A 14,135-nucleotide genomic window follows, 5' to 3' on the forward strand; every position below is an offset into this window, starting at 1 on the left:
GCTCACCTTGCGTTTAAAGGAAGTGGGAGGACAAGTTCCGCCAGACGGAGGTGAATGGTGGTGAAGGAGAGCTGGTTGGGTCCGGTTTCCGGATGGAAGCGGAGAGATTTGAGACCTTCCTGGTGCGGGAGTGGGTGGTTTGCTGGACGTGTATAGGGATTGGACATCCATAGTGAAAATAAAATGATGGGGGACCTATATGGGATGAAAACAATTAAACTCCAACTGAATGATCCAAAATTAAATCAAAACCACGACATTAGACCCGGCAAGTCCGTTAGTTCCAAGGATGTCGCTCGAGGAAATATACACTTATGGTCAAAGAGAATGGAGAAGGAATATGTAACTTACACACTCCTGACAAAAATATACCATGCGCCCCGGGTACTGTACTCTCTCTTTTCCCTTCTTCTATCCGGCTGAAGGTACAAGACAGCACGTACTACAGGCTCGTGGATAGCTTCAACTCTGCCGGTATGTCTATTGGATGGTGCCCGAGACGATAAGATGGAGCCTTGACCTCACAATCTACCCGTTATGATGCGGCACCTGATTGTTTACCCGCACTGTGCTGTCTCTGTCGCAGTTACATTTTATTCTGCATTCTGTTATTGCTTAACATTGTTCTCCCTCAATACGCTGTGTAATAATTTGATCTCTAGGAATTGTGTGAAAGAGAAACTTTCAACAAAACATTTTATTTCCCACTGAAGTTAATGCGGCAGTCGCAGTGTCTCCGGACAGCACAGCGTTACCCAGCTGGCAATATAACGCGCCGCAAAAACTGCCGGGTCACCTGCGTCCCTGGGTGGGCTCGAACCACCAACCTTTCGGTTAACAGCCGAACGCGCTGACCGATTGCGCCACAGAGACAGACTGGGAAAGGAGACTATGAATGGTCTATTCCGGGGTTGGAAGATGGTGACTGACAATCGATGCTGTGAGGCGGCTTTTCACATATCACAATCACAACATTGGAATTAAACTTGAACTTCCACCAACGGCAGCTGACACTGCGGCTTACCCGGAATCCCAAAGGCTGAAATAAAAGGATAGTTAACGTCTTCTATTCGCCAGATGACTGGATACACCATTTCAGTGAGAGTCTGTGATTTCTCTTGCTCCTGAATTCACAGCTCCGTTAGACACTCTGAGCTGATGCATTAAAAACGGCCTCGATTCAAACAGAGCATCAATCTCCAGCGATACGGTCAAACACTTCACTAATTGTCTTAGTGACGGCACTTGAACAAACACTTTAATTAAACACCATTGTCTCTGATGTAAACATTGGACGATTGAAGACCAATACATCACAATTCTTGGGCATTACTTCAGCAGAGTCTTTGGTGGCAATGAGGCCGGTAGATTTAATTTTAAACTCTACATTTGTCACGGAAGAGCTACTTTTACAGATTTCATTGTTTTTTGTTTTATAATTATTGCGCTACAAATGGAGACCAGGGACACTGAACAACCCATATCCCTATGTTGAACTGTCCTTCAGTCCTTCAACTCCCTCCTGGTCGCACACACAAATAGTCTAGAAACACAGATACGAAGAAAAATGTAAGAGAGAAAACAAGGTCGGGATAGAAACCGTCAAATAACGACGTTCTTGATGTACAAACGCGAAAAATGTGCAGATGCTGCAAATACAAGGCAATGCCCAGACAGTCTGCTGAGTTCTTCCAGCATTTTGTCTGTGATATTGCTGATATAACAGATTTTATCAGCATCTCAAATCTGACAAGGGTCAAAGGAAATTGTGTTGAGCCGGACGGCGGTGAGTCTGTGGAATTCTTTGCTGTCGACGGCGATGGAGCCCGAGTCACTTGGTATGGTTAACGCGGAGGGTGGTAGTTACTTGCTCAGTAAGGAAGTCAAAGACTCTGGAGAGAAGGCGTGAGAATGGAGTTGATGAGGATAATAACTCAGCGAAGATGGAATGGGGCAGACTGACTCTGCTCCCTTCTCTTACGGTCTTATGACCGTATCCCATCAGCGCCTGGGTTCAAGTGTACAGAGTTGTTCACACTTCTGTTGTTTATGTTTCCTCAACGTCGTATTTATTGTTCTGTGTTTATCAGTCTGCATTTCACGGGTGGTGTAGAAAACTGCACAAAATACAACGTTATATAATCAGTTGCAGGTTGACTGTGTGGTTAAGAAGACATACAATTGCATTTAACTTCATTAACCGTGGCATTGAGTTCAAGAGCCGACAGGTAATGTTACAGCTATATAGGACCCTGATCAGACCCCACTTGGAGTACTGTGCTCAGTTCTGGTCACCTCACTCCAGGAAGGATTGGAAACCATAGAAAGGGTGCAGAGGAGATTTACAAGGATGTTGCCTGGATTGCCGAGCGTACCTTATGAGAATAGGTTGAGTGAACTCGGCCTTTTGTCCTTGGAGCGACGGGGATGAGAGGTGACCTGATGGAGTTGTATAAGATGATGAGAGGCATTGATCCTGTGGATAGTCAGAGGCTTTTTCCCAGCGCTGAAAAGGCTCACGCGGGAGGGCACAGTTTTAAGGTGCTTGGAAGGAGGTACAGATAGAAAGTCAGGAGTAAGTTTCCTTTACGCAGAGTGTGGTGAGTGCGTGGAATTGGCTGCCGGCGACGGTGGTGGAGCCTGATGCAATAGGGTATTTTAATAGACTCTCGGATAGGTACATGGTGCTTAGAAAATAGAGGGCTATGGGTCACCCGAGGTAATTTCAAAAGTAAGTACATGTTCGGCACAGCATTATGGGCCGAATGACCTGTATTGTGCTGTAGGCTTTCTATGTTTCAATGTTTCTATATATAGAAAGTTAACAAAAATGTTAGAGTGGACATCGGAAGCTGGAAATAGGAGGTAGTAATAGGGGACAAATAAATGGCGGACGAAATTAATAAGTATTATGCGTCCGTCTTTTATGTTGAGGATACAAGCAGTATGCCAGAAATTCGAGAGGGTCAAGGGATGTAAGTGAGTGTAGTTGCTATTACTAAGGAGAAGGTGTTTGGAAGCTGCAAGGACGCAAGGGAGATGTCCCCTGACCAGATGGACTACACCGCGGGTTTCTGAAAGGAGCTGACGAGATTATGGAATCGTTAATAGTGATCTTTCAGGAATCACGGGCTTCTGGAGTGGTTCAGAGAACTGGAAAATTGTAAATGTCATTTTACTGTTCTCGACGAGAGGGAAGCAAGACACAGAACATTACAGACCGGTTAGCAGGGCTGTTCTGGTTGGGAAAATGCTGGAGTCCATGAGGTTTCTGGGTGCGTGGAGACACCTGTTAAAATAGGCTGGTCAACATGGTTTCTTTCAGGGGAAATCTTGCCTGACAAATCTGTTGGAATTCTTTAAGGAAATAACAGGCAAGATGGACAAAGGAGCGTCAGTGGATGTTGTTTACTTGGATTTTCAGAGGCATTTGTCAGGAGCCACAGATAAAGCTGCTGAACAATATTAGAGCCCATGGCATTACAGGAAAGATACGAGCACAGAAAATATATTTGTAACTGGTGCGAAGCAAAGGTTGGGAATAAATATGGAATTCTCAGTTGTTTGTCGGTAACTAGTGGTGTTCTGCAGGGGTCTCTGCCTTGTATGATATATGTCGATGCTCTAGATGACGAAATTGATTGCCTTGCATGTGACAGATAATTAGGTGGAGGGGCTGGTAGTGTTGATGTCGCAGGAAAATCGCAGAAAGACTTAGTCAGATTTGGAGAATGGACAGAGAAGTGGCAGATGGAATACAGAGTATGGTAGTGTATGGTCATACACTTTGGTAGAAGATATAAAAGTGTGGACAATTTTCCATACGGGGAGCGAATTCGGAAATCGGAGATGTAAATGGACTGGGGAGATCTCGTGCAGGATTCTCTAAAGGTCAAGTTGCAGGTTGAGTCGGTGGTAAGAAAGGCAAATGCGGTTTTAGTATTCATTCCGTGAGGACGAGCATTTAAAAGCAAGGATATAATGAAGATGTAAGACTTTGATCAGATTCATTTGGAATATTGTAGAGAATTTGGGCTCCATTTCTAATAAAGGATGCGCTGGCGTTGTGTGGGCACAGAGGAGTTTCACAAGAATGATCCCGGAATGAAACGGCTAAAATACGAGAAGCGTTTGGTGGTTCTGAGCCTCTGCTCGTTGGAATTTAGAAGAATGAGGGAGGATCTCATTGAAAGCTATCGAATATTGAAAAGCCAATAAAGAGTGGATGTGGAGAGTATGTCAGCCCAGCGTCTATGACCCTGACGGTGATGTTGAGCCGAATCGCCCTGGAACATAGTGATCAGTTCCTTTGAAAAAATATCCTCCTGTCTCCCAGCTGTCATGGCCAAGGGATTAGGGCGGCAGACCATAAATTCATTAAAGTTTCAGCGGGCATGTTCCACTGCGGAGGGAATAACCCGAATCCACTTAATTTCAAATTATTTTATTCCGTCTCCCAAAGAGTTAATTTTGTCGCCGTCTCCTGATAAAACTATAGAATAAAGGAAAGAAAACGATGTATTTTATTGCGCTGTAAAGTTCTTGTTATGAATTCAGGGCGTTCATTGGAAAATCCATGGATTGAGTGACTCTGGTCACTCTAAACATGCGGATGATCACCTGCCGCCAAAATGGACTGAACCCCTTTCCTGTTGTGCAGTACCTATTCAGAATTGGTCCCGACTCCTGATCTTGTGGCTCAGTGAGTTTGCAAAGGAATGAGATTATTCCAGAGAGTATCGGCTCTCCTGACTGGACAAACCTTATGACCCTCTGCCCCATCCCCTCGGTCGTTAAAGATAGCTTCCTCAGGCAGGCAGGAGAGCGGGGTTGTTTGGGTCTACCTTCCTCAGGCGGCGATAGAGGCCACAGGAGGAAAAAGTCTACTTCGGGTTAATTCAGCTGCAGCTCTGCCGCTGTCCATTGATATTTATGCCGAAGGACAGCCCGGAGACAAAGAGAGAGAACGCGGAAGAGACACGGTGGAAGATGAACAGAATGTGTGACAGCAGGGCCACGGAAACTGGGTTCAGTAAATAATGTGAAACACATTCATTGCTGACATGTCGGGAACGAGGTCTCCGAATGGGTCGGAGTACAGACAGCACAGAGATAATATCAGGATGGGGCAGGAGATAGCAAATACGAGAAGAAAAACAGAGAAAAAGGTGCGAAATAAATCAACAAAGAACAGTTAATAAAGGAAACATTTATAAAGGAAACCCTCTATTGGAGCCAAGGACATGTTGGGCACAGCTTTGTGGGCCGAAGGGCCTGTACTGTGCTGTAGGTTTTCTGTGTTTCTATGACACGATGTGACGTCAGCAAAGAATCGACAAATGAAAATGAAGAGAAGAATGAGCAACGTCCACAACGGAGCAGCGCGTCACCACGTTCAGACAACAGCAGAGAGGCGCAGCGGCAGCGTGCTGGGCCCATGGGCGTCCATTCGGCCGATGGATTGACCATTGTTTCCATGGAGAGCTCTGGAGGTGACGGAGGTCATATCAAATTAACCCGGGCCTATCAGGATAGGGGAACACTCTCCTGACGTGTGTAAACTTAGAGAGCATCACATGGAGAACTTCATGCGGATGTTTTTGGAAACTGGAACCCATGCCCGAGTGACTGGCGAGGCAGGAACACCCACAATATTAGAGAATTGTCTGGGCGAGCACCTCAATCATCAAGACACTGAAGACAACAGCTAGCAAGCGAGCCCTTTTCTGGTGTGATCGGTAGTTGATTGTCAGCACGGACATTGTGGGCCGAAAGGCCTGTTTTAGGGTCGCATGATTATGTGAATCTATATTACAATTATGAATCACAATAAAGGGTTTAATTTACTCTGGTAATGGGGGAGGGGGATGAGAGAGATCCCACTGTGTATAAATAGACTGAGTGGGTGGTGAGCAGACTGACCGCACTCAGTGTGAACACATCATCCGACATGTTTTGATGTGTCCTAGTTGGCTGTGGGAATCTGGGTTAGAGTGAGAGCTGGAAGCGGCACTGATCGGTTCACCGGGGAAAATGTGACGGACAGCACTTCAGTCCTTGATCCACTGGCCAGCCCAGAGTGAATAATAATTTTACACTCACCCATCGATTTAAATAACTTCAGGAATTCGTACGCGAGTTGTCAGGGTTGGACCACTCGGACGCTAGAAGTGTATGACTATTTTCTGAGTGTGGTTAAACTAACTGTGATGAAAAATGTTGATTCCAACAACAGGGATTTGGGCTCGAATGAGAGCACTTCCTTTCGCTAATCCTTGAACACAACAGGTGACTGAATCGCTGGGGCAAACTGAGACACTGTTGTGGGAGGGACACGAGTGAAAGGCTCCAGTATTACAGCTGAGAAACATCAAAGTAATTCTGTTCACCCTCCTGTACTCTTAAATGTGTATGACATGAGCTGTTAACAGCAATTCCTCGTTAGTATAGTGGTTAGTATCCCCGCCTGTCACGCGGGAGACCGGGGTTCAATTCCCCGACGGGGAGGTACAAATTTTACTACATTATTCAACGGGAATATCGAATTCAAAAGACAAATAAAAGCGAACAAAGAATTTGTGTTTACGCTATTACGCAGTGCATTGGGCATTGGGAAGGATGGAATTGCTCGGGCTGCTGTGATCCTTCCGAGAAGAAAGTGGCTTTACTGTCAGCCTCTTTCCTCAAGTATCCCCTGAGAATCAATATCTCAGCACCGTTCTTTGTTACTTGTTCGTTGTTACACAGAGTCCATCATTCCGAGCATATTAATCCAGGGCTTTTGTTGTCAACTATGAATTCCCGCATGGTCCCACCACAGTAGTAAGGTAACGAACCAATATCAGTCCAGAGGAAGGGTGCTGGTCGGAAACGTCGACTGTTTACTCTTTTCCATCGATTTGTTTGGTCTGCTGAGTTCCTTCAGCATTTTGTGTGTGTTGCTTGGATTTCCACCATCTGCAGATTTCTCTTCTTTGTGACCAATATTAAGTGTCACCCTGGAACACATCGTTTGCACCCTCATCTTGTTTTTGGTGTGCAAAATGGCTCCAGTCCCCTGCTGTGCAAAGGGAAACTCTGCTCTTCAAAGACCTTTATTCTCTGGGTTGACTGCACACTATCTGTGAACTATCCTTGCCAAGGCGCTACATTAACTCGACTTGCTGTAACATCCACACTCCGCACTTCCCTTTCCGTCCTGTAAAGGACCACATGAATTGTGGATGCAGCTGAATTGCACAGAAAAGTCGAGTCTCCCCAGTGATCCTGTCATCGTCTGTCTGCAGAGTAGGATTGCTGAACGATAGGAGGCAGCTGTCCTTCCGGTCCTCTCTCCACAGAGACAGGGTGAGAAGAAGAATAGTCCAGATAGCTGTGAGAGTCTTCTCGCAATTCTCGCAATTCTCCCCTTCTCGCAATTCCTCCGTCTCCGCCGCATCTGCTCTCAGGATGAGGCTTTTCATTCAAGGACGAGGGAGATGTCTTCATTTTTTAAAGAAAGGGGCTTCCCTTCCTCCACTATCAACTCTGCTCTTAAACGCATCTCCCCCATTTCACGTACGTCTGCTCTCACTCCATCCTCCCACCACCCCGCTAGAAATAGGGTTCCCCTGGTCCTCACCTACCACCCCACCAGCCTCCGGGTCCAACATATTATTCTCCATAACTTCCGCCACCTCCAACGGGATCCCACCAAAAAGCACATCTTTCCCTCACCCCCTCTCTCTGCTTTCCACAGGGATCGCTCCCTACGCAACTCCCTTGTCCATTCGTTCCCGCCCCCCCCATCCCTCCCCACTGATCTCCCTCCTGGCACTTATCCGTGTAAGCGGAACAAGTGCTACACATGCCCTTACACTTCCTCCCTTACCACCATTCAGGGCCCCAAACAGTCCTTCCAGGTGAGGCATCACTTCACCTGTGAGTCGACTGGGGTGATTTATTGCGTCCGGTGCTCCCGATGTGGCCTTTTATATATTGGCGAGACCCGACGCAGACTGGGAGACCGCTTTGCTGAACATCTACGCTCTGTCCGCCAGAGAAAGCAGGATCTTCCAGTGGCCACACATTTTAATTCCACGTCCCATTCCCATTCTGACATGTCTATCCATGGCCTCCTCTACTGTAAAGATGAAGCCACACTCAGGTTGAAGGAACAACACCTTATATTCCGTCTGGGTAGCCTCCAACCTGATGGCATGAACATCGACTTCTCTAACTTCCGCTAAGGCCCCACCTCCCCCCGTACCCCATCTGTTACTCATTTTTATGCACACATTCTTTCTCTCACTCTCCTTTTTCTCCCTCTGTCCCTCTGAATATACCTCTTGCCCATCCTCTGGGTCACCCCACCCCCCTTGTCTTTCTTCCCGTACCTCCTGTCCCATGATCCTCTCGTATCCCCTTTGCCAATCACCTGTCCAGCTCTCGGCTCTATCCCTCCCCCTCCTGTCTTCTCCTATCATTTTGCATCTCCCCCTCCCCCTCCAACTTTCAAATCCCTTACTCACTCTTCCTTCAGTTAGTCCTGACGAAGGGTCTTGACCTGAAACGTCGACTGCGCCTCTTCCTACAGATGCTGCTTGGCCTGCTGCGTTCACCAGCAACTTTGATGTATGTTGCTTGAATTTCCAGCATTTGCAGAATTCCTGTTCATTGGCAAGTGTGATTTCTCTGGGCAGTGCGGTCCAGTGCTTGCTTCACTGCTCTAGTCTTCTTATCAAAGTTGTAAACAGAATCAAACTCAGTACAATTGCGGGGTAGAGACTGCACTGTTAACCCACCTTCCGAGTGCACGGGCCCCCTACAGCACACTCAACAACTCCACCATTTAGTCCCAACATGCATTCATAACTAAGGGTCATGTTGTTTGAATGGAACAGGAGCTGTGCTACCTCATGTGTGACATGAAGCGCACAAAGCACATACCCACTAACATTTCTCCCAGTATCGGATCAGGAGGAGAAGCTGTCAATGGCAAACATTGACATACCAGCTTACATCTGGTGCTATTTTACAACGGGCAGAATTACAATTGTACAGATTCTACAGTACAGATTGGGAAAGGATAATTTAAAGTAAGTTTCATAGGCTGTGGTGGTGATGGCGATAGAGGCTGAAACTGACTGTTATCAAAGTTGCCTTGGTGCTGAGGGTATCTTTGAGCTCAGTGGCCAGGCTGTCTCCATCTTTTACCCCCACTGTGTCCACCGCCCACATCCCCATGTTTGTTAAAGTGAATCAAAGAAAAGCAAAACCCATACAGTTAGAATAGCTTTTTCTAAACAATGCTATACACTTTTCAAAACAAAAATAATACCAGTCACAAGTGGGTGACAAGTCAAATGCATGTAAAGCAGGTAATGTTGAAAGTTAGAGTGAAATTGTAAACAGAAGTTAATCTAGTAATGATCAAAAACAATGTGGTTACTGTCACTTTATTAAATATAAAACAGAATACAAGTTAAAATAACGTTTAAATTAATAAATAATTAATCAAATTAATTAATAAAATAACGGGCAACTATCACAATATTTTATAGAACGGTGAATATTAATGAGACAATGGTAGAGCAGTCCAGGGAGTCTCCAGTCCTCACACAAATAAAATCCATTCCCTTAACAGTTTGAATCACTTGATTTCATCTGGAATTATTGTAAACCACTCAGAATTTTACTTACCTCTTTTCATCTGAAACAAGTAACAGTCTGCATTTTATTTAACCTGGGCTAATTTACTCATCATTTACAATAACATTCATTACGATCGAGTAAATCCGTGAACTTCTGAAATATCTTGCTTGTCTACTTTATAAATTCATTAACGTGCTCATCTGCTTTTTGTGCAATACTGTTTTTCATATGTCACTGTGGAGTGTGAAGGAAACACTTCAATATAACATACTATTTTAGTTAAGAGTGCATAAAAGTCTCCATATTGCTCATTCTCCCATCGTGCTAGTGAGAGGTTTACACCTGCCTCGTCGAGTACTCAGGAGACACGACTGGGGTGGGCTTTGTTGTAACCGTACCTGTGGGAGGCAGGGGTACAGAAGGTTCCTACTACTTCCTACTCAGACATTGGTACCAGTTGTGTCTTGCTGCACACTGAGGTAGACTCGATTACATTTTCCTGTTCTTTCTAAGTCTTTTTTCTCTAACTTTATTTCATCTTCTTTGCTCTTACTGTGAGAAGCAACTAATTATTTTTGCATTTCGCTCCAGGTGAACACCACAGGGCAGCTGAAAGTTTCCTCACACCTTTCTCCTTATATCTGTATTTCTGCAAGCACTCCCTTCTTCCATTCCACCCACTTCTCAACACACTTCATTCTGTCTGCTCCATAATGTGTGAACACACACGCCACCGGAGTTCTCTTAGATGTCCAGGACAGTGACTCTCACGTGACCATTCAGACACACAATCAGGGCACTCACTCATACTTCAGAATTCCCTTTCTTTCGTGCATCATGGGATCAAATCCACCCCAAGGCATAAGCATCATGACCAATGGGATTCCATCCCGGAGGTGGCAAATCCTACAAAAGGTAGTGGATTCGGCCCGGTATATCACGGGTAAAACCCTCACAACCACTGAACACATCTACATGAAACATTGCCGTAGGAAAGCAGCGTCCATCGTCAAAGATCCTCACCACCCAGGCAATGCTCTTATCTCACTGCTGCCGTCAGGTAGAAGGTACAGGTACCTCAGGACTCGCACCACCTGGTTCAAGAACAGTTACTACCCCTCAGCCATCAGTGTCTTGAACAAAAGGGGATAGCAACACTTATTTAAGAGCTCTGTTATATTGTTATTTCATACTCGTTATTGATTGCTATTTATCTTTCTTCATTTGCACAGTTTGCTTACAGTTTATCGTTCCTCATATTTACAATTCACGGTTACTGTTCTGTAGATTTTGTTAAGAATGCCCACAGAAAAAGACTCTCAGGGTTGCAGAAACATAACAGAAACATAGAAAACCTACAGCACAATGCCGGCCCTTCGGCCCACAAAGTTGTGCCGAACATATCCTTACCTTAGAACTACCTTGGCTTACCCATAGTCCTCTATTTTTCCAAGCTCCATGTATCCATCCAGGAGTCTCTTAAAAGACCCTGTCGTTTCCGCCTCCACCACGGCCGCCGGCAGCCCATTCCATGCACTCACCGCTCTCTGCGTAAAAAACTTACCCCGACATCTCCTCTGTACCTCCTTCCAAGTAGGTTGTACAGTATATGGTTTCACGTATGTACTGTCAGAGTAAATGGTACTTTGAACTATATGGTGACATGTAAGTACTATAATAACAACTTGCCTTGGGTTTAACTTTTGACTTTGACAATATTTTTCCGTGACGCTCTTTTTTCACGGAGTGTTCAGTGATCCAGTTACAACGTGTTTTGCCGAAAATTACAAAAGATTATCCACACAAAAATATACAAAATACAAACATTAAATATTTCTAAGACCGTGAAGAGTCAGATTAAAATATGAATATTACTGTCTATAACACACTGAATTTCCGTGGGGGTGGGGACACCGATCCCGGAAATCTCCCACTGTCCCCATTCTATTTACAATGTTCGCAAGTTCCCCAGCTGATCCAGTGATTGACAGCTCCCGCCGCCCCTCCGCCACGTGACACTATATGATTACGACACTGGCGCGCTGACGTCACAGAGGGCCCTCCTTCACCGACGTCGTTTCCTGGGAAACGGCCCGGTCCGGGGCTGGGCGGTAAATCCGGGACGGACGGGACGGCTCTGCGGAGAAGTGGAGCCGGTCTCTACTTGTTGGGGTTTCGGCTCCGCTGTGGGATCCGCCTCTCCTCTTCCTGCCCGCGGAACAGTGAGTGTCTGTCAGCGCCTCACTGCACCGGCTCTCTGCCTCAGGTACAATATTTAAAACATATTTGCACAGTCACATGGATGGGAAAGGTTGAGAGGGATACGGGCCTAATGCAGGCAGATGGGCCGAGTTCAGGTCGACAACTTGGTCGGCGTGGATGAGTTGTACCGAAGGGACTGTTTCATTTCTGTACAAATCAGTGACTCTATTTTGGGAGGTTAAACCAGGGCAGGATGTACACAGTGAACGACAGGTTCCGGGGAAGTTTTCATGAACAGAGACTTTATGGGTTTCTGCCCCCCACACCTCCGGCAGCTCATTCGGGATACCAGTTATTCTCTGTGTGAAATATTTACACTTCAGATCCCCTTCTCACTGTGACCTTAAAACGATTCTACTTCAAGAGGGAGTTAGATATGGCCCTTGTGGCTACGGGGGTCAGGGGTTATGGAGGGAAGGCTGGGGCGGGGTTCTGAGTTGGATGATCAGCCATGATCATAATAAATGGCGGTGCAGGCTCGAAGGGCCGAATGGCCTACTCCTGCACCTATTTTCTATGTTTCTATGTTTCTAAAAGCCAGTCAGGATGCTGTCAATCGTGCCCCTAAGAAAGGATTTGGGGTCCACACCAAATTTCTTCAACCGTCTGAGGTGAAAGATGCGCTGTTGTGCCTTTTCCACCGCACAGCCGGTATGCACAGACCACGTGAGATTCTCGGTGATGTTTATGCCGAGGAACTTAAACTGTTCACCCTCTCAACCCCAGATCCATTGATGTCAATAAATGTCTCCATTCATCCTGTAGTTCACATGCAGCTCCTTTGTATTTGCGATATTGTCGGAGAGGTTGTTTTCTTGAGACCACTGTATCAGGGTGATGATTTCTTCTCTGTTGGTTGCCTCATAATTATTTGAAATTAGGCCACTCAGTGCAGTGTCGTCAGCAAATGTAATCAGCAGATTGGAGCTGTGGGTGGCGATGCAGTCATGGGAATATAGAGAGTAAAGAAGGGAGCTCAGTACACAGCCCTGAGGGCACCTGTGTTGTGGGTCAGAGGGACAGCGGTGAGGGAACCCACTCTTACCACCTGCCAGCAATCTGACAGGAAGTCCAGGATCCAGCTACAGAAGGCAGGATGAAGGCTGAGGTCTCTAAGCCTCTTGTGGAGGCTGGAGGGAATTATGGTGTTGAACGCTCAACTGTAGTCCAAGAACAACATTCTGACATAAGCATCCCTCTTCTCCAAGGGCAATGTGCAGAGCTGTGACTATTGCATCAGCTGTTGATCGGTTGTGTCAGTAGGTGAAATGGGGGTCCCGTGTGGGTGTCAGCACACTGCAGATGTAGTCCCTGACCAGCCTCTCAAAGATTTACTTAGTATTGAGGTGAGTGTGACAGGAGAGTGTGGGATTGAGTTCAAGAGCTGTGAGGTAAAGCCCTTGGTCAGACCCCACTTGGAGTTCTGTGTTCAGTTCTGGTCACCTCACTACAGGAAGGATGTGAAGAGGAATGCAGAAGAGATTTACAAGGATGTTGCCTGGATTGGAGAGCATGCCTTGTGAGAATAGGTTGAGTGAACTTGGCCTTTTCTCCTTGGAGCAATGGAGGATGAGAAGTGACCTGATAGAGGTGTATAAGATGATGAGGGGCTTTGATCTGGTGGATAGTCAGAGGTCCTTTCCCAGGGCTGAAATGGCTAACATGAGGGGGCATAGTTTTAAGGTGCGTGGGAATAGGTACTGAGGGGTTGTTAGGGGTAAGTTTTTCACACACAGAGTGGTGGATGTATGGAATGCACTGGTGGAGGCGGATAAAATAGTGTATTTTAAGCGACTCTTACACAGGTACATGGAGCTTAGAAAAATAGAGGGTTATGCACTAGGCAATTTCTAGCCAGTTTCTAGAGTTGGTAACATGGTCGGTACAACATTGTGGGCCGAAAGGCCTGTAATGTGCTGTAGATTTCTATGTTTTCTATGAATGAATAAATTACAGTAAATAATACATTTATTAAATAGTAAAAATAGTGCAGAAACTGATATATATGTGTTTATGCTTTCTCAGATGCAAGTTGATCCTATCATTAAAAATAATTTCCAAAAGTATCCCTACCACTAATGTAAGAGTCACCAGGGTATAGTTTCCTGTCTTGTCCCTATTGCAGTCCTTAAAAAGGGGAAGAATATTTGTCACTTTCCACTCTTCTGCATCCTGGCCTGTAATTAAAAGAGCATTAGTTTTGAGTTTTGTTACATTTTTGACTTTTTTTTTAATCCTTC

General features: G+C 45.7%; 1 protein-coding gene, 2 non-coding genes and 1 pseudogene across 4 annotated transcripts in view; 3 read left to right on the plus strand and 1 right to left on the minus strand.

The window, feature by feature from the left end:
* Positions 1-14,135, plus strand: part of LOC134339649 (late histone H2A.2.2-like) — a 410,959-nt gene that overhangs the window by 125,437 nt on the left and 271,387 nt on the right. The window lies entirely within an intron of this gene.
* On the minus strand, positions 800-873 carry trnan-guu (transfer RNA asparagine (anticodon GUU)). The gene has a single exon. It is a non-coding gene; the product is annotated as a tRNA-Asn (tRNA).
* Positions 6,436-6,507, plus strand: trnad-guc (transfer RNA aspartic acid (anticodon GUC)). The gene has a single exon. It is a non-coding gene; the product is annotated as a tRNA-Asp (tRNA).
* LOC134339681 (uncharacterized) overlaps positions 11,734-14,135 on the plus strand; it is a 34,530-nt pseudogene continuing 32,128 nt past the window's right edge.

The sequence above is a fragment of the Mobula hypostoma genome, chromosome 30, assembly GCF_963921235.1.
Source record: "Mobula hypostoma chromosome 30, sMobHyp1.1, whole genome shotgun sequence".
NCBI classification, from domain to species: domain Eukaryota; kingdom Metazoa; phylum Chordata; class Chondrichthyes; order Myliobatiformes; family Myliobatidae; genus Mobula; species Mobula hypostoma.